The sequence below is a fragment of the Lampetra planeri genome, chromosome 71 (assembly GCF_965212315.1).
Source record: "Lampetra planeri chromosome 71, kcLamPlan1.2.h2, whole genome shotgun sequence".
Lineage (NCBI taxonomy): Eukaryota > Metazoa > Chordata > Hyperoartia > Petromyzontiformes > Petromyzontidae > Lampetra > Lampetra planeri.
Window position 1 is genome coordinate 379,352 of NC_136176.1, and position 20,095 is coordinate 399,446.

The 20,095-nt window shown below is 49.4% G+C and overlaps 1 long non-coding RNA gene across 2 annotated transcripts in view; it reads left to right on the forward strand.

Moving 5' to 3' along the window:
• The window catches only part of LOC144737510 (uncharacterized), an 81,340-nt gene that overhangs the window by 56,852 nt on the left and 4,393 nt on the right, over positions 1 to 20,095 (forward strand). For both annotated transcript variants that reach the window (XR_013589010.1, XR_013589009.1), the window contains exon 9: positions 6,988 to 7,054. This is a non-coding gene — a long non-coding RNA (uncharacterized LOC144737510). The remainder of the gene's footprint in view (positions 1 to 6,987; positions 7,055 to 20,095) is intronic.

Sequence of the window (20,095 nt, forward strand, 5' to 3'; positions counted from 1 at the left end):
GCGAGTTAAGTGTTTTCGATTCAACATCTCTGTCTGTCTTTGTCTCTGTTGCCTCTGTGTGTCTCTCTCTGTCTCCTCTATCTTTCTCTGTCTCTGTATTCCTCTTGTCTGTGTCTGTCCGCCTGTCTTGTGTCTGTGTGTGTCTATCAGCGTCTGTCACACTGGAGTCAACGACTGTCAATAGCAGCACACGCCCGTTTAACTCCCACGGCTACACGCCACTCAAACTTGCTCCGAACACACAAAGACAAAGATCCCCCATATAGCTTGGACAGAATGTCGGGGCAAGTGCCCAAGCCATGTCCCTCGTTTTCATGAGCTTAGTAATCAAAGGATCAAACCATGGTGGGCGGTTCCCTTTAGTTTTAAATCTAACCAATGGAGCATTTTTGTCAAGAATTTGGAGAAACGTGTACCTGAAGATCTCCCAAGCCGTAGTCAGGTTTGGGATTTCAGAGACCTTGTCAATATCCAAGTGAAGCACATCATTAGTAAATGCCTGAATGCTCAAGTGTCTCATGGAGTGCTTCTCAACCAATTTAGGGGGGGCTTTGGGTCTGGCTGATGATCTCACCCCAAATATGAAGGAGTGATCACTAAGGTTATTACCCAGAACACCAGTCAGTGCGATATTGTGAGGGTCATTTGTCAATAGGACGTCAAGCAAACATGACTATCCCGGATTTTTTAGGTTGGGTCTTGTGGGGACATTTATTAATTGAAATAGGTTAAATTCATCTGTAAAATTTGTGGCCACGGCCTGCGATTTTAGCCAATTCCAATTTAGATCACCTACTAAAACGATTTCACCTTTAGGGAGGCCCCCAAGAAGCTCTCTCAGTGCAGACGCAGCTTCAACATCCCTACCACTAGGTGGTCTAAAGCAGCACACTACCAATATCTGTTGATTATTCTGAGAGCAAGACCTTCAAAGCAAGTTTTTTTAAACAAGGAGTGAGCTGGTGAACATGCAATAGTATTACAAATATAGATGGCAATTCCACCTCCTTTAGATCCTCGGTCAAGCCCAAAAAGGTTGTAGTTGTCAATCGTAATCTGGAAGTCATTTACAGCAGGAGTGAGAAATGTTTGTTAGGCAAAAAATGTCCGGGTCCAGACTTGCCACTTCTAGTTTTAGTTGACTTAATTTAATCACAAGCCCTCTGATGTTGACGTGTAGAACACCAACACCTTTTCTGCCAGAAAAATCTACGTAATTATACGATTTCTTTGAGCCAGGATGAAGCTCAACACCACCCAGAAATAAGAAAAGTAGAATTAATAGTTTGCACAGGTATTTTCTGTGAAAGGATGACGAGCAGCGAACATTGGACGAATATCAGCAACTCGCAGATGGTGATATTCTTAAGAGCAGAATGAAGTTTGGAAGGAGTGCTGGTGAAGTAATGGGACAAAGATAGGGTTGAAAATGATTCAATGATGGAGTGCATAATTGTCTATACGCTGTTTCATTAGCAGGTGTAGTGGCAAATTGAGCAACAAGTATGGACGCGAAGTAACGAGGGTAGCCGTTTGTAGAGTTGAGTGTGGCACTAGATATGGCCGGGAGGGACAACAGTAGGATATACAGCAGGAGAATTGCCATCTTTAAAATATCAGGGGTATACTTTTAGTTCTTTCAGTAAAGTCACGTAGGTAAAAAATGAAATAAAAATGTATAAAAATAAAACAATGAAAATCACTACGTCGTGATTCACTTTGCAGGATCAAAGGTGCAACATCAATACCTTTGTCAAGGTTTATCTTGCCTACTTAAAACATTGGGCTCCTCACAAAGTGTGTAAAATCTGTGTTGAAACTTTGCGATCATGGTCTAAAGGAAAGAATGCTAAGCTGAAGTTTGGTGTGCCAATGGTTAGGAGAGAACCTACAAACCATTTGGATAACTGCTACTTCTGCCTTGTCAATGTAAAAGGTTTCAATAAGAAAAACAAACAACATTTACAATACCCAGATATCCCATCTACCAGATGACCAGTTGAGCACTGTGAGGAAATACTTGTGCCTGTATTTACTGAGCTACCAGAGATTTATGCTGAATCCCTCAGTTTACCTGTTTATACAGATGATGATGATGCTCAGATACAATATACGTCATCTGATGCAGATTGTGATAAAATGTATCTGTTTAGTCAGCCTGAATTGAATGATCTTGTAAGATATTTGTATTTGCCAAAGCAGTCTGCTGAATTGTTGGCTTCCAGGCTGCAAGAGAAAGGACTACTCAGACCTGGTACTACTGTCCCCTTTTATTGTAACAGAGAAGCAGTACTTCCATTCAGATGGCCAACTTATTCTAGATTTGAAGCTTTCGTGACTGCAAGGAATCATCTTCTTAGGTTTTTTCGGTAAAGTCACGTAGAAAGTAAAACTTGTTTATTGTAATGATGCTGAAGGGCTTCTTCTCAATATGGGACTGCCCGCATATGATTAAAGTGAATGGAGACTTTTTATTGACAGTAGTAAAAGGAGTTTGAAATGTGTTACTTCACAACAGAAATATATATGGTTCAATCCCAATAGGACACTGTAAAAATGAATGAAGAATATGCCAACATCAAGATTGTTCTGGATAGATTGGAATACCATGTTCATGGATGGCTAATTTGTGTTGATTTGAAAATGGTTAATTTTCTGCTGGGTCAGCAAGGAGGTCACACCAAATACCCTTGTTTCCTGTGCTACTGGGACAGTAGGGCTACATTAGAATACTGGGTTAAACAGAACTGGCCACCAAGAATCAGTTTGACGCCTGGTGACAAGAACATCAAGAATGAGCCTCTGGTTGATAGGAATACAATTGTATTTCCCCCACTGCACATAAAACTTGGGTTAATGAAGCAATTCGTCAAAGCTCTTGATCACACTGGAGACTGCTTCAGCTATATATGTTCAACCTTTTCAAGTCTCAGTGCCGAGAAGAAAAGGCAGGAATATTTGTTGGCCCTCAAATAAGAACACTCATCAGGGATCCACACTTTGTTACAACAACGACTGCGGCAGAGGCTAGAGCTTGGAATGCATTATCTGATGTGGTGCGGAATTTCCTTGGGAACAGGAAAGTGGACAACTATCGAGAGATTGTGGAGGAGCTGCTCTTGAGTTTCCAAGCACTTGGATGTAGAATGAGCATCAAGGTTACATAGTCACTTGGCTAAGTTTCCAGAGAACATGGGTCACGTGAGCAAAGAGCAAGGTGAACGCTTTCGTCAAGACATTAAAGTTATGGAAGAACGTTACCAAGACCATATGGGACTCAAACATGATGGCAGATTAATGCTGGTCCTTGATGAGAGACATTCCATAAGCTGTACATCGGAGATCGTCAAAGAAGAGGTCGTTTATGGAGATGTAACATCACTATTGTGAATGACCTTTTTGTACATATTTTTATTATCTTCACAATTCAATTCTTACATTCACTCACATTGATATGCAGTCACTCTCACAACTTTGTGCTACGGCTCATTAAATGTTTGTTTCATTATTATTGTATCTTATCTTATTCTTGTATGGATGTCTGTTTAGCTATTCGTATATGAGCATACATTTGCTGATTTGATTGAAAATGCAATATTTCATATCCCAAAAATATGATGTGATACACAAAAACTGATGCCAGATTTGGAATCAGCACCCCAAAATTACCTTAAAACCGTTGGAATACCTTATGCCAGAAAAAGTGTGACCAGTGTAATTTTTAACTCAATAAACAAATAAAAATAAACCCAACATTTCAATAAATATCCTTGTATTTGTATTACAATAAATATAGACACGTACATTTATATTTGAAAGTGCACAAATGTACACAAATTAACAAAAAAACAATACAAAAGCGGAGTGCTTTAGTCAAGGCACTAACGGACTAGGCCCTAAATCACATTCAAACTCATTAACACTAAATAAACGTAATCTTGTTCTCTCTGCCTGTGTCCTTTCTTTGGAATTTTCACACTTAAATTCTAACTTAGCAATCTTTCAAATACGTAATCAACCGGGCTATGCGTTAATTGTGTGTTGACCGACTCTCTGTGTTGCATTACATTACATTTCGATATTTTACTAGGTTATTTAATTTTAGTGTCTTTCTCCTGATTTTCAAGCGTGCCGCGTCGTCATCTTACTTGCAGCAGCATCACGTTGCCGTCCACTTATTGACATGCTAATTTTTTCTCTACCCCCTCCCTCTCTCCGCCCCCGCCCCCCTCTCTATATTTAAGGCACAGTCACAGAAACGACCTCTCTCTTTGTGCCGATATGTGTCCTCTCTCTGTGTGTCCTTGTGATGTCTGTCTGCTTGTATGTCTGTCTATAGTTTTCTAGTTAGATTTTTGTTGCTATTTCTTTTATGCCTGATGATGATTGCTTGTGTTGCAATCGAAACGTCGTAATATGGTATTATTTAATTTATTATTTTATCTTTAGACGTGACTTAACCGAAAGAACCAAAGAATAAATAAACGTAGTTAATAAAACTTACAATTAGAATAAATAAACATTCATTTGTATTGTAATGAATACCGTAATGAATACAGACACGTACATTTATATTGACATTCACGAGAGAGATGAAGGAAAGTGATGATTACGGACAAATGGAAAAAGAACACGATTAAACCCCCCTGCACGCGCCAATGTAAACACACACAGCTCACTCACACAGCTCACTCACACTCACTCACACTGACTCACTCACACTGACTCACTCAAACTGACTCACTCAAACTGACTCACTCACACAGGTCACTCACACAGCTCACTCACACAGCTCACTCACACTGACTCACTCACACTGACTCACACTCACTCACACTGACTCACACTCACTCACACTGACTCACACAGCTCACTCACACAGCTCACGTACACAGCTCACTCACACAGCTCACTCACACAGCTCACTTACACTGACTCACTCACACTGACTCACTCACACTCACACAGCTCACTCACACACAGCTCACTCACGCACACAGCTCACTCACACAGCTCATTCACACACACAGCTCACTCTCACTCAGCTCACTCACACATGCAGCTCATTCTCACTCATTCTCACACACATGTTATACAGTTATACTCACGCAGCACAACTCACGCCGCCGCACACGCCGTTCGTGAGCACCTAACACAAAGATCCCTGTATAGCCTTAACAGACTGTAGGGGCAAGTGCTGTTAGCGAGCACCTAATAAGGGTGGGACGGCACACGAGGGGTGGGTGGCCAGCACCACGCCCGGCCGCCTTTGTCTCCCTCGTGGCGATGTTTACACACCGCACCGGGTCCTCGTTTGAGGCTGAGTCGACGTAGGGGAGGCTCAGGACCGGTTCAGAGACTCGTCACTGGCGGTGTTGGCCACGAGCGGGAATGGAACTCGGCTGGTCGGTGCGGAGCGCAGCGCTCACCACGACACTGCCGCTCCTCTTCTGTCAACAAACTTGAACTTTGACCCCGCTCTTTGACGTCACCGCTTAGCGTGACCTCATCAACGTCAAGCGTCCGGGGAAATAGACCTTGCTAGTGACGTCATGTCACCCACTACCGACCACCGCGCTCTTGAGAGTGACGTCACCTCCCCTCATCCGCTGCCGATATCTGTTCCAGTGACAATCTTTATTTGGGCAAAACTACGCCCGGTGACTGGCCGCTCATTAACATAATGTATTCGTGAAAGCAGTCGCGAGTTTATTGCCTGATGATGATTGCTTGTGTTGCAATCGAAACGTCGTATTCTATTATTTTATTTAATTTATTATTTTATCTTTAGACGTGACTTAACCGAAAGAAACAAATCATAATTCCTGCAGTCACGAAAGTTCTAAAATTAAGATTGAACCACTTCTACGGGGAAGTTTTAAGCTTATCTTTTTTCTCTCTCTCTCTGGCGACTTGTTTTCTCTGCCTGTGTCCTCTCTTTAGATTGTTCACACTTAAATTCTAACTTAGCAATCTTTGAAATACGTAATCAACCAGGCTATGCGTTAATTGTGTGTTGACCGACCCTCTGTGTTGTATTACATTACATTTCGATATTTTACTAGGTTATTTAATTTTAGTGTGTCCTCCTGATTTTCAGGCTTGCTTGCCGTGCCATCGCATTCGCAGCACCACGTCTGTTGACCACTCATTGATATGCTAATTTGTTCTCTAACCCTCCTCCCTCTCTCTGCCTCCGCCCCCCCCCCTCTGTCTATTTAAGGCCACCACACAGAGACGATCACCCCTCTCTGTTACCTGTGTTGCTCTCGCTATGTATCTTGGTGATATCTGTCTGCTAATATGTCTGTCTATAGTTTTCTGGTTAGATTTTATGTCGCTATTTCATTATACCTGATGATGATTGCTTGTGTTGCAATCGAAACGTCGTATTCTATTATTTTATTTAATTTATTATTTTATCTTTAGACGTGACTTAACCGAAAGAAACAAATCATAATTCCTGCAGTCACGAAAGTTCTAAAATTAAGATTTATTGCGACTAGTTCGGCACCCGCGCCCCACCCCTCCTACAGATGGGCCGGCTCATTAGCATAATTTATTTAAATTAAACCGCTCATTGTGGGAGGGGAGTGTTTTCGTACCCCGCAAGTGACGTCATGTCACCTCCTACTGCCGCGTGACGTAACGAGGTAACAGTAAGCTGCCGTTCCGCCCGTGCGCTGAAATCCGAGGTGAGAAATTCTCATCGCGGTTGTGGTGGTTGTGGTTGTTTTGATGGTGATGGTTGTTGTTTACCGAGGTAGAGACTCGCTCTCTCTCTTGTTGGGATGTCAATTGAGTAGCAGCGAGCATGGAAGCGATGTCCTGGTAGGAACTTTACAACGCGGGGCCTTGCCTCCTGCCCTCGCCTGATCGCATTTGCTTCAATTCTCTTGCTTAAGATAATTTGTCTTGACCTGGCTAACTACTTTGTAACTTTATTTTACTTTAAATATTGACACAGTTTTTTTTATATTTTACCAGGCCAAGCCCGCTTTAGCTGCTCTACCGCTCTTGTTTTCAGAAGCGACCTGCCCACAACAACAACAAGGTGAGGCTTGTCAACAGCGTGGCGGTGTTCACTCTAGACGCGTGGCGGTGCTCACTCTCTACATGTGGAGGGGAAACCGGGGGATCGGGAAGGAAATCCACGCAACCACGGGGAGAGAGAGACACGCAGCCTCGGCGATGTTAATTGTACCTCAATGAATTACTTGGTAGAGTGAGGAAGCATTAATACTGAGCAGGTGAAGGTGGCCAGGTGTGGGTCTAGACACACCACCACCTGTGAACCATGCCAGTGTGTGACAGTGGTGAAGCCAGTGGGGGTGGGGTGGCACATGCCCCCCAACGATCCGATCGAAATCCCAAATTTCGATTGGATCATTGGGGTTTAATAGTAACTAGCGTCACTACCCGGCTTCGCCCGGGACTTGGATTCTTGTCTTGAATTCATTTAATATTCCCTTATTTCACTGAAATATTTTTTTATTATTGAAAGAATGAAAAAAGCCAAAACAAATCAATTTACCTAAATCGGATATTTTCACTCAATTCAACCTTAACCCACTTCTACGTAAACTCGATTTGGCCACTCGGTAAGGGAATGACAAGGTGAGCTGAAAATAGTCGCGTTCACTTAGAAATTCCAGACAGTAAATGCTGTGAAAATTTCATGATGCCAGAGCTCAGCGTTGTAGAGGTTTTGCTGCTTCAAACAAACAGATGTAAATTCTGCTTTATATTTAAGACTAGCAGTCGCCGCCCGCTTCGCGGGCGGTGTGCATATACTTGGTTGATGGGGAGTTGAAAGTGGCTGGACACAATATACATATTTTGGTGATTGTTTTATGTTTATTTTTGTGAGGTTATATTATTTTAATGAGACGCTCAATCGACGGTATTCAAGAATACAACTTATTCAAATATAGAATGCAACTTATTCAAATATATCTGGCGATACACGATATTCTTCGTGTACACTCCGTCTTCCTCCTCGTCGTCAGGTCCCTCAATAAGCGCCTTGATGTTGGATCTTGCCGTGACTCGCGATATTGCCACGTACAGTTGGCCGTGCGAGAAGCATGGCGTTGATAGATATAATCCCAGGTTGTGAACAGTTTGCCCTTGCGCCTTGTTGATGGTCATCGCGAAGGCTGGGACAATGGGGAACTGTTTGCGCCGAAGTCGAAATGGGAAGTCCTTTGTGTCCAATTCGCGGCGGATATGGTTGTTCTCAAGCAGCGAGTCCAAGACCAAGTGTGGGTACTCGGAAAGCTGCAGGAGGTCGTCAAAGTCCGACAGAGCGATCCCACCTGCCGTGAGGAACTCGTGGAGGCTGTGAAGGGTCTTGAACTTTACCATTTCTTTTATTTTCTTTGATGCTGCTAATCCTGCATAATGCACGGGTATAAGTAGTACTAATCACATACCTGCATTTCCCATATCCCCTCCCTTTGATGCTGCTAATCCTGCATAATGCACGGGCATAAGTAGTACTAATCACATACCTGCATTTCCTATATCCCCTCCCTTTGATGCTGCTAATCATGCATAATGCACGGGCATAAGTAGTACAAATCACATACCTGCATTTCCCATAAATATGCTAAATTCCTCTTGATATGCACATTTTATTGTGAAGTCGCCATTTCCCCCCCTTCCAACCCAGCTTATATATATGCTCCAAGCACGTGTGCTGTTTCATTCAGACGCTGTCGCCTCGACAGACCTGGTTTTCACCTGAGGACGGCTGCTTGCGTTGTGGCCGAAACGTCGTGAGAATTATTTTATTATGTTTACATTTTTTAATTGTATTACTTCCCTTCTACGTGACTTTAACGAAAGAACCAAGAAGATTTACCATTTCTTCTTTGTTGGTCAGCTGGCGGTACTGGTACTCGTAATCTCGAGCCAATTCGTCGTAGAATTTATCCCAGAGAGCCTTCGTATCTGCTGGCATGGAATACAGCAGTATCGTAGCGAAGAGTTGACGAAGCTGGTACGGCATCTGAAAGAGCGAGGCTTCTTCCAGACACGCAACCCATTCGCCATCGCTCCCAAGGTAGCCTGCTCGCATGGCTGCTTCCAGCGGTTTGTTTTATTTTATTTTATTCGTAACGCACCATCCATATGCGCTCCACCATCCACCATGCCCTTGCATCGCAAAGACACAGCTCCGGTGTGCGTCAGCGTGTGCGCCATCCACAGTGACATTGGTCAGCAATTGCACCGTTCCGATCGCACACAGGTTGGCCCCTGCATCCTCCGTCTTTATGTACACACACAGACAGATGCGCTATGGGGCCACCTATTTTTTTCTTATATTAAAATGTATTTTGTTGGTGTGTTTACGTTTACGTATTCCCATTGTGGGTGTTGTACGCATGCATCAGATTTTTGGGTTCCTCATATGGTATCAGAGGTGTGGGTCACTCCATTTCTCAATCGAACAATAACGGGGATCGTTTAAGTTATGGCAGCTTGCAGATAGAAACATTGCATGATCGTATACTAATGAAGTATTGGAAAATGACGGCAGGAAACTCCTTGACGGGAACACACTTCTTTTATTAAATCTTGACTTGTAACAATACAACGCGTGGCCTCTCTTCTTCACAATGCGTTTCTCTTGACTCTGAATTCTGTGCTGCCGGCTCTCTGTGCCTCGTGTAGACTCCGCGCCTCGGCTACACTCCTCTCTCGCCTCGTGTAGACTCTGCGCCTCTGCTACACTCTCCACTCGCCTCGTGTAGACTTTGCATCTCTCTCTCTGGCTACACCGTATGCATACTCGGCTCGTGTAGACCTTCCTCTCTCGCTGGCTACACCGTATGCATACTCGGCTCGTGTAGACCGTTCTCTCTCGCTGGCTACACACTATACATTACTCAGCTCGTGTAGACCGTTCTCTCTCGCTGGCTACACACTTATACCTTACTCTCCTCTACTCTCCATTACTCTCCTCTCCGGGCTCTATCTCTGCACCTTCGTCTTCATTCTTAGATGGTTCCACTTCCCCCCTGCTCCTCTGTGCATCACCTTATATACCCCTTCTTCCCGGGAGACGGAGCGGATGCGGACCTCAACGTCGGCACCGCTCCTCAGTTACCCAATCCCCACGCGCTATCCCTACGATCCGGTTCCGCTCAGCGCGTGTTTCCACTCCCCGACCAATCACACCGCGCTGCTACCCGATCACTCCCTCTGGGCGCGTCACCGGCACACAGCCAATCAGCAGCACTACCCCCACCCGCGCACTGACGCCTGCTCCTCCCCGTCAGCGCGCGTCACCACACACACACCCGTACATACGCGCTGGCACACGACATATACACCCAGCGCGTATCACCACTACATCACCCCCTCCCACATAGCTCGCAGCCGGCCCGGCTGCTAACAACAACCAACCGCGACGATAAAACGACAACCAACAAAAAAAAACCCCGTAACCCCCCGAGTGTGCCCCGTAACATAACACAACAACAACAACAACAAGAATAACTATGTACAGATTGACAATGAACCCGAAAAGTCAACAATAACACGATACGAGCAAATTCGAAACGAACGCGCCCCACGTCCCTGCGACTACACGCAGTGACGAGGCGCTCCAACTGCCCCGACTCCTCACGAGGCAGGTCATGCAAAGTAGCACGACCTGGCGCGAGTCCGTCTGGCTGGTCCATCGTATGGGGCGGGACACTGACGACCGTCCGGCGGTTCCGGCTGCTCCAGACGGCGCGGAACGGGCCTGAAAGGGCCGGCCCCGCCGCGGAGATCCGGCCGCCGGTGATCGGCAGCTGTCAGTTCCGAGACACCTGGGAGCAGATCAGGCGAAAATACGTGTGGATCAGGCAGAGACATTTCCCCCTCTGGGTCGCCGGTCACGTCACACGCCCGGCCATCACGACACAAGGGGAGGCCATATGGAGGCGAGAACGGTTTCAGTCGGGAGGGGTGAACGTACCACCGGCGCTTTCCCCACTTTATCTGAACGCACTGGGGCCGTGCAACGCGCACGACCTCCACGGGTCCCCTCCACGGTCTCAACAATTTAGGCGACGTAGCCAAGGGTGCCTGAGGGCAATGCAGCCAGGCCCTGTCACCTGGTTTCCATTCGTGCATGGACACCTTCCGTGCCCGCAACCGTTCATTAGCAATTTGGCGAGCCCGCGAATTAAGCCGCGCGGCCTCCCTCGCCTCTGTCAGCTTGTGAATATTAAACTTAATATGTTCTACCAAATTAGAATTAGTTCGTGGAGCGGACAGGCCAAGTTGCGTTTCTATTGGCGGGTCAGCTTGCCGACCGTACATCAAATAGAATGGGGAAAACCCCGTAGCTGCATGGGGGGCCATTCTATACGCGGCAAGGACTCCCGGGACCTGCAGGTCCCAATCTACATGTGCCTCGCACACCTGCTGGCACAGCATGGAAGTCAAGGTTTTGTGGAGTCTCTCCACCATCCCGTCAGTCTGCGGGTGGTACGGGGAGGTACGCACCTTCTTGGTACCCAACAGATCGCACACCTCTTGCAACAATTTACTCGAAAAATTTTTACCTTGGTCGGTCAGCAGGCGTTCGGGAGCCCCCTTGTCCAGGACATAGCCCTGGACGAAGGCATCCGTCACAGCCGCTGCCGACTGGTTAGCGAGAGGCCACGCCATAGGCCATCGGGTAAAGTATTCGACCCCCACTAACAAATATTTATTCCCTCTCGGCGTGACTGGGAAGGGCCCCAAAATATCGAGTGCAACGAGCTCGTTGGTACGCGAGACCTGAATAGATTGCAGCGGTGGATTAGCTGCCACGGCCGGTGGTTTACGCCTGGCGCACTCAACGCACCCCTTCAGAATATGCACCACATCACTTCCCATTCCCGGCCAGTAATAGTCACGCTGAAGCAGGGCAAGCGTCTTGTTAACTCCCAAGTGCAAGAGGCGTTCGTGTGCCGCCAAGACAACCCTCCCCCTCACAGCGGAAGGCACCACGAGTGCGTTCCGCCGGGACAAACTGTCCCATTTCAATAACACGCCCCGCTCAAGTACATAGGAGCCGGTACGCTCCTGGTCCCCCTCGGGACCCCCAACCTTGCGGCGCAATGCTAGCAGCGAGCTGTCCGCCATCTGGAGGCGGCCCCATTCGCTGAGCGACAGCGAGAGCAGCGAGTCCCGACCCTGAGAGGCAGTGGAATCATCCCCGATCGGTGCGCCCGCTGTCGCAGCCAGTGCCCCCATCTCCCCCGCAAGCGTCGGTTTACAGCGCGCCGATCCCGACAAACACGCGCATTCATCACAAGGCAACAACCGCGACAAGCAATCGGCATTCGTGTGTCGCAACCCCTTACGGTACGTAGTCGTAAACTGATAGTCCTGGAGGACTTCCAACCAACGCGACAACTGGCCCGAGGGCTGGGCGACCCTCAATGAATACTGTAGCGCCGCGTGGTCCGTTCGGACTGTAAAGTGACGACCATAAAGATATGGCCTAAACTGCTGCACAAAAAAAACAATGGCAAGCAGCTCGCGACGGGTGACACAGTAGCGCTGCTCCGCCGGAGACAACACCCTACTACCGTAGGCGACAACTCTTTCGACACCCCCAACGACTTGGGATAGCACCCCCCCAATGCCCGTGTTGCTAGCATCCGTGTCCAGCAAAAAGGGACTGGCAAAATCGGGATAACACAAGGGTGGGGCACCCACCAAGGCGTCCCGGAGGGAGCGAAACGCGGCCTCCTCCTCCGGTCCCCATTTGAACTTCACTCCCTTCGCCGTTAGAGCGTGCAAGGGTTTTGCAATAGTGGCGAAGTGCTCAACGAACCGCCGATAATAAGAAGCAAACCCGATGAAACTACGCACGTCGGAAACGGACGTAGGTGTCGGCCACGAACCGACACAATCCGTCTTCGCGGGATCGGTGGAGATCCCCGAAGAATCGACAATGTGACCCAAGTATCTAACGGACCTACGAAGGAGGTGACATTTGGCCGGTTTAAATTTCAACTTAGCCGATCGCATTCGCAAGAACACCCCTCTCAATCGCCGGAGGTGTTCCTCAAACGTTTTACTGAAAACAATGACATCGTCCATATAAATCAAGCATGTATCCCACTGCAAGCCCGACAAAACCAGCTCCATAAGTCGCTGAAACGTCGCTGGAGAGGAGTGAAGTCCCATGGGTAACCGGTTAAACTGGAACAGCCCCCCTGGAGTCCGAAATGCTGTCTTAGGTTTCGACTCTTCGTCGAGCGGCAACTGCCAAAACCCCGATAACAAATCAAGAGTCGAAAAATATCGCGCACCAGACAATGCATCGAGGGACTCATCCATCCTGGGGAGCGGATACGCGTCAGCCACAGAGATCTTATTCAGGCGACGGAAATCAACGCAGAATCGCAGGGACCCGTCCTGCTTCTTAACCAGCACAATAGGCGCTCCCCACGGGCTAGAGGAGGGCGAAATAATATCGGCTTCTAGCATATCGTTAACAGCCGACTGAACATGTTCCTTCTCCACGGGACTCAGTCGGAAGGGATTTAGCCTGACCGGCGCCGCATCGCCCGTTTCAATGTGATGGTGCAACAAATCCGTGCACCCAATGTCATACTTATGTTTACTGAATACATCAGAGAATTCAATGAGCAACTCGCGCAGCGCACCCAACTGCGCCGCCGACAAATCGTCCGAGGCGGCACATAACGAATGGACCCACTCAAGGTCTTCCCTTGGCTCAACGTTCCGCGCGGGGCTCGAGCCCACCTGCGCAACCAACCCATCATCCCCAGGGACCTGCGCCGCGTGAGCCAGCACGGTGCCCTGCGGAATGACAGCTGGTCGCGACCCCGCGTTCAAAACCATCACAAACGGATCCCTGTCAGCCCGCACCAAAGTGTGAGCCACCGATAAATCAAGACCCCCGACAGCCTTGTTAGAAGGACCCAAAAGCATACTCTGTCCCGAAGCCTCCCTCACCCATGGTTTCCGCAACCGGAGGGGAATCAACATCTGTGAACCCGGGGGCACTTGCACTGTCTGCGTCGCCACCGCTTGTATCGTAGCGCACGCCGTCCGAATGTCAGTAGGGCCCGTCAAAAATGAAATCCGGCGACCCGATGGCAGTTCAATGCATCGTTGATCGATAAGAATTTTAATGGGCATTTTAGCCAAAAAGTCAGTGCCCAAAAGACACGGAACTGCCAAAGAAGACGAAACGAAAACGGGTCCCGACAATTTGATATCTCCAATGCAAATGGACGCCCTAACCTGACCGATAATGCCCAACGATCCCCCATTAGCGGCGTAAAATGGCACATCCACTGGAAGCAGCGGACGACATTGGACCGGAAGAATATTATAAATGAGGTCCGATATAATAGTTGCCGATGCCCCCGTGTCCACTAACACCCTAATCTCAACCCCATCAATAGATCCCGTAACAACGGACGAACCCGCCGAAGCAGCCACAATTCTATGCCCCAATTCCGCCCATTCAATGTCTCCCTGGTCCCGGCCGAACCCCCCTCGCCGAACCGAATCCCCGAACCTTAACCGGCCCTCCTCCGCCGCAACGCGGCGTCCCATGTGTGCCGAATAAACAGGCCGAGCGTGTGAGGTGCCGCGACTTGCCGGGGATTGTAGAGATGACTTGGGCTCTCGGTCGTCGTCCAGCCGAGCTCCCATGGCGCGCTGCCGCGGAGCGCGGCACCCGGACGCCACGTGGCCCCGGAGGCCGCAGTTATAGCACGTGACGAGGGTCGGAGTAGATCTTGGTTGCTCCGACTTTCGGCCCGATCGCAGAGGCGACCGGGCCCCCGGCCTCCAGTCCCCTGGTCGTCCCGTGGCGAACGCCTCCTCTCGTGGGCTGACGACTTGGGGTTCGGCGACCACCAAACCCGGGGCTGCGACGACAGCAGCGTTGCAACCAACGCCTTGCTTCCGTTGTAGGGCCTCGTGCGCTTGAATACTCGTGGCGACTCTCAAAGAAGAAATATCAATCTCGTCAGCTGTGTTGATAGGGACCCCCAGGTCCTGCGCCAACTTGAGCAGCTGCTCCAAAACCATCGCGTCTTGGCCCTCCTCGTCCATCCGAGGGAACGCAGCATCAGCAAGAGCCAGCAACGCCGTGCGATAGGCCAGCGCGGTCTCCGTGGCCGCTTTCCGTCTTGCGTAGAACTGATGGCGGCACGTAGAGGGAGGCCCGTAGACCCTGGCCAACAACCCCAGCGCATCCTTCAGCGTGGAGCGGTCCGACTTCCGTGCAGCCCTGAAGGCCGCGAGCGCATCGTCGTCCAGCATGGCGGGCAATGCCCGCAGCGCCGTAGCATCGGACCACGCTGACATCTCTTGATGGGCCAAAAACCTTCGCTGAAATTGGCCCCAGTCTCCGCCTTCCGCCTTGAAGGCTGACAACGTGGGCAGGCGCTGCTGAAAAATGAAGTCATCCGCCTCGTGGTTCCTCTCCGCCTGTCCGTCGGTGTCTAAGATGGCGGCTCCAGCAGCAGACGTAAGATGGCGGACCCCCTCGCGCGCTGATGACGTCGATGCGCGCGCTTGGGAACCCACCACCACGTGGCGCTCGCCGTTCCCGCCAAAAGTAGGCCCAGGCGCAATGGCGGGAATCCCCCATTCGTTTTGGCGGGAATCTGCGGGGCGACCTTGTAAAATGTCCCCCACCGTCCCCGCTCCTCCCGACGAGCTGATCTCCGCCAAGATGGACGCGGCGGCGAGCAGCAGCTCCGCCAGTCGGGAGTGCGCCTCACGAAGCCCGGCGTCTGTCCCCGGTCGCTCGGCCGGCGCCGTCGACGGACCCTGCAGCGTGGGCAAGTCCTCTTCCTCACCCCCCGCCACCAGCGGCCCCGAGTCGTCCAGGTCTTCCTCGCGGTCAATCCCGTGGGTCCTACGGGTCTTCCTCGTCTCCATACTTGGAAGCCCGTTTCACTTCTGACGCCAGATGAAGTATTGGAAAATGACGGCAGGAAACTCCTTGACGGGAACACACTTCTTTTATTAAATCTTGACTTGTAACAATACAACGCGTGGCCTCTCTTCTTCACAATGCGCTTCTCTTGACTCTGAATTCTGTGCTGCCGGCTCTCTGTGCCTCGTGTAGACTCCGCGCCTCGGCTACACTCCTCTCTCGCCTCGTGTAGACTCTGCGCCTCTGCTACACTCTCCACTCGCCTCGTGTAGACTTTGCATCTCTCTCTCTGGCTACACCGTATGCATACTCGGCTCGTGTAGACCTTCCTCTCTCGCTGGCTACACCGTATGCATACTCGGCTCGTGTAGACCGTTCTCTCTCGCTGGCTACACACTATACATTACTCAGCTCGTGTAGACCGTTCTCTCTCGCTGGCTACACACTTATACCTTACTCTCCTCTACTCTCCATTACTCTCCTCTCCGGGCTCTATCTCTGCACCTTCGTCTTCATTCTTAGATGGTTCCACTTCCCCCCTGCTCCTCTGTGCATCACCTTATATACCCCTTCTTCCCGGGAGACGGAGCGGATGCGGACCTCAACGTCGGCACCGCTCCTCAGTTACCCAATCCCCACGCGCTATCCCTACGATCCGGTTCCGCTCAGCGCGTGTTTCCACTCCCCGACCAATCACACCGCGCTGCTACCCGATCACTCCCTCTGGGCGCGTCACCGGCACACAGCCAATCAGCAGCACTACCCCCACCCGCGCACTGACGCCTGCTCCTCCCCGTCAGCGCGCGTCACCACACACACACCCGTACATACGCGCTGGCACACGACATATACACCCAGCGCGTATCACCACTACACTAATAATGACAAAATTTGTACCCCAGTGGAGGGCATCCCCCACCCGGCGCTTCTTACCGGTACTGTGAGACTTACAAATCCAGACCTCTCCTCCTCCTGAAGCGTTCACAATACCCTGTGGTAGTACCATAATCATCTCAATAAAGCGATCACTTTCCAATGCCCATTTTGATCCCGGGAGTTACCCGGGTGGTGTCACACTGTACTCATTGTTTTAGCATGTCGCAAATTCCGATATGGCTTGTGCAACGGCCAGAGAGTGACAGCGGCGGGGGGCGGGCTGCAACCTTTTTAGACAGTGTATTATATTTCAAAGTGCATGGGATTGGCACTCCAAAACATGAAAAATGTACAGTAATGCCAACTGCATCCGTGGCAAACATGATACGCGGACACATGCTGCATATTATGCAACACATGCCCTTACCAGCAGCAGCATGCCGTCCATGGAGACGTGATGAACGTCAATACATAATAATGGTAATAAGCCGGATAGTACCCATTGTACCCATGAATCAGTCAGCTTGGTTGCCCCATGGGGGTATTGACCCATGGGCGAAACTATAGGGGGCGCTACGCAACTGGCCGTGGTCCCGGCAGGTGAAGCTGGCAGCTCAGTCCGCTAAGACTCACTGTATAGCGACCCCTGCCTACTCGTAAGGTAAAGTTGTTTGGGGACTCCACTAATCGCAGCACGCAGCACCCATTTTTTACGTAAATAAACGTAATATTAGCGTAACTACCATTCGCACACTTGCATACACACCACACTCACACAGCGCAGGGTCTGCGCCCACAGTGCACTGCAGCACTGCGGCGCAGACCTTGCCAAACATATGTTATCGCTCTCTTCCAGGCGTGTTAATTATTTAATTTTATCGAATCAAAGTGAGCTGTGGCTTTTTGCCGGCTGTTTTATTTTCATCGAATCAGAGCGAGCTGTTTGGGCGGGTCCGTAAATAAATTAACGTCCAGATACGCACGCAGACGACCAAACCAGCGTAGTTGTTTAAGATAGCAGTTGTACCCGTTCTTTGCACGGATATGTATTGAACTCCAGGGGCGGTTTCTTCATTAGGGCGATTGGGCGACGCACCACCAATGTCATTCAACCACAGAGTCACGCTAGCCGTCACTGTGCCTCTGGATATAGTCCAATCAGCGTCATGTCACGTTCTGTGGAGTACCGCCTCTTTATGGGCGATTTCACTCCGACTGAGAATCGCCCCGAGTGGCCCCATAGACTTACATTCAAAGATGTTTTTTTTCGAACGGGGGCGCTGCAATGCATTCTCTATGGCTTCCGGGAGGGCATGCACTAACGTGCTTACGTCATCATACGTGCTAACGTCATCATACGTAAGCACGTTTCATCCAACAATATAATTTATCGCCACCTAGTGGAATCTATAATAAAATAAACTTGAGTGGTTTGTTTTAATAGTGAGTATATAAACAAACAAGATGTATTGTAAGAGTAACTTTATTTTTCATTAATATTAAAGAAGTGAAGTTGCCTTTACATGCTTAAGCTGTTAATTTATTCATTGCATGGGTGGACCTTATCCTTATCAATCATCCAGACATTTGCCCCCCCTGAGAGATTTTGCAGGAGCCGCCACTGTTGAACTCCGAGAAGCCAATGGCCTCATCGGCCAGGAGCGAAACGCCACCTAAAATCTCCCGGCACGCTGTTAACAGCTCTATGCATTGCAGAGCGCTTAACTCAGGTGTGTTGCGGGTTGACGCCACACACTTCATGGTCATTCCCCCCCCCCAAAATACAAAAGTCTATTATTATGCTTTTTACATTGTGTATAGTATGGAACCTACCCACATGCCAAATTTCAAGTGTGTTGCATGTTGGGAACTATGCTAAACATTTCGAAAAGACACACGTATCCACACATTTCCATTTTATATATAGACTAGCATAAGTACCCGGCGTTGCCCGGGTGAAAAATATATTTCTTAATAACCTTACATATATACACAGATTTCATTGTTAGGTAATGTTTGAAAGTTAAATGTATTTTCCCCCCGGGCAACGCTGGGTATATCGAGTTTATACCACAAAGTTGTCGCTTGACACGGGTGGGGTGTCGAGGCCTAGTACCGTGCAGAGCCTCCGGCCTCGCCTAGATTGCCCACCCGGCTGAGGCTGGGTACTGGGCCCGTTAACCCCCCCCCCCCCGCGCTACAATAATACTGTCTAATCGCTATGAAAAATATATTTCTTAATAACCTTACATATATACACAGATGGGCTGCTACCCCTGCCCCCCCCCCCCCCCAGCCACGATCTCCTCGGCCGCTGTGCAGTAATATGTACGGCCTATAGTGTGGTGGGGTGTCGAGGCCTAGTACCGTGCAGAGCCTCCGGCCTCGCCTAGATTGCCCACCCGACTGAGGCTGGGTACCGGGGCCGTTACCCCCTCCCCCCCCCGCGCTACAATAATACTGTCTAATCGCTATAATTTTATTATCTACCGACCCTATAATAGTAATTGCACACATTGTGGTGGGGGGGGAGTGAAGAGGACGTGAAACTTTGATGAATTTACCTCAGAGTCGCGTGGTGGGTGTCGAGGCCTAGTAGCGTGCAGAGCCTCCGGCCTCGCCTAAATTGCCCACCCGGCTGAGGCTGGGTACGGGTGCCGTTCCCCCCCCCCCCCCCCCCCCGCGCTACAATAATACTGTCTAATCGCTATAATTTTATTATCTACCGACCCTATAATAGTAATTGCACACATTGAGGTGGGGGGGGAGTGAAGAGGACGTGAAACTTTGATGAACTTACCTCAGAGTCGCGTGTTAATGCGTGCGCATATTTTTAACGGGAATAAAAAATGGCGTCCACCCCGCAGCGAATGCGTCGCTACCCGTTGCCAGGGGCAACCGCCGTCCAATGAAACTGCGTATGGTCCGGCGACACACAGACAGACAGACAGATTTGCGATTTTATATATATAGATAAATCGGCATTTTGCGACCCCCACTGCCACCGTGTGGCATATTACGTGCCAGGGACTCTAAGAGAGGACAACGGTCTGAGTCCATAATTGGCAATAAGTAACGGCAAAGCAGTTGCAAGCGACTCAGAATTGTGCGCAGTTGCGTATACAGTACACGACTTCCCTGAAGGCAAACACCTTCAGCGAGCGCCATGCCGATCACACGCTTCGAATAAAAAGCATGGGATAAGTCCTTGCTTAATAACAACTCCTTACATACTAACAACTCCTATCATTTTTCATTGCTGGAGGGGTTGCCCCCCCTACTTGAAAATCCTGGCTC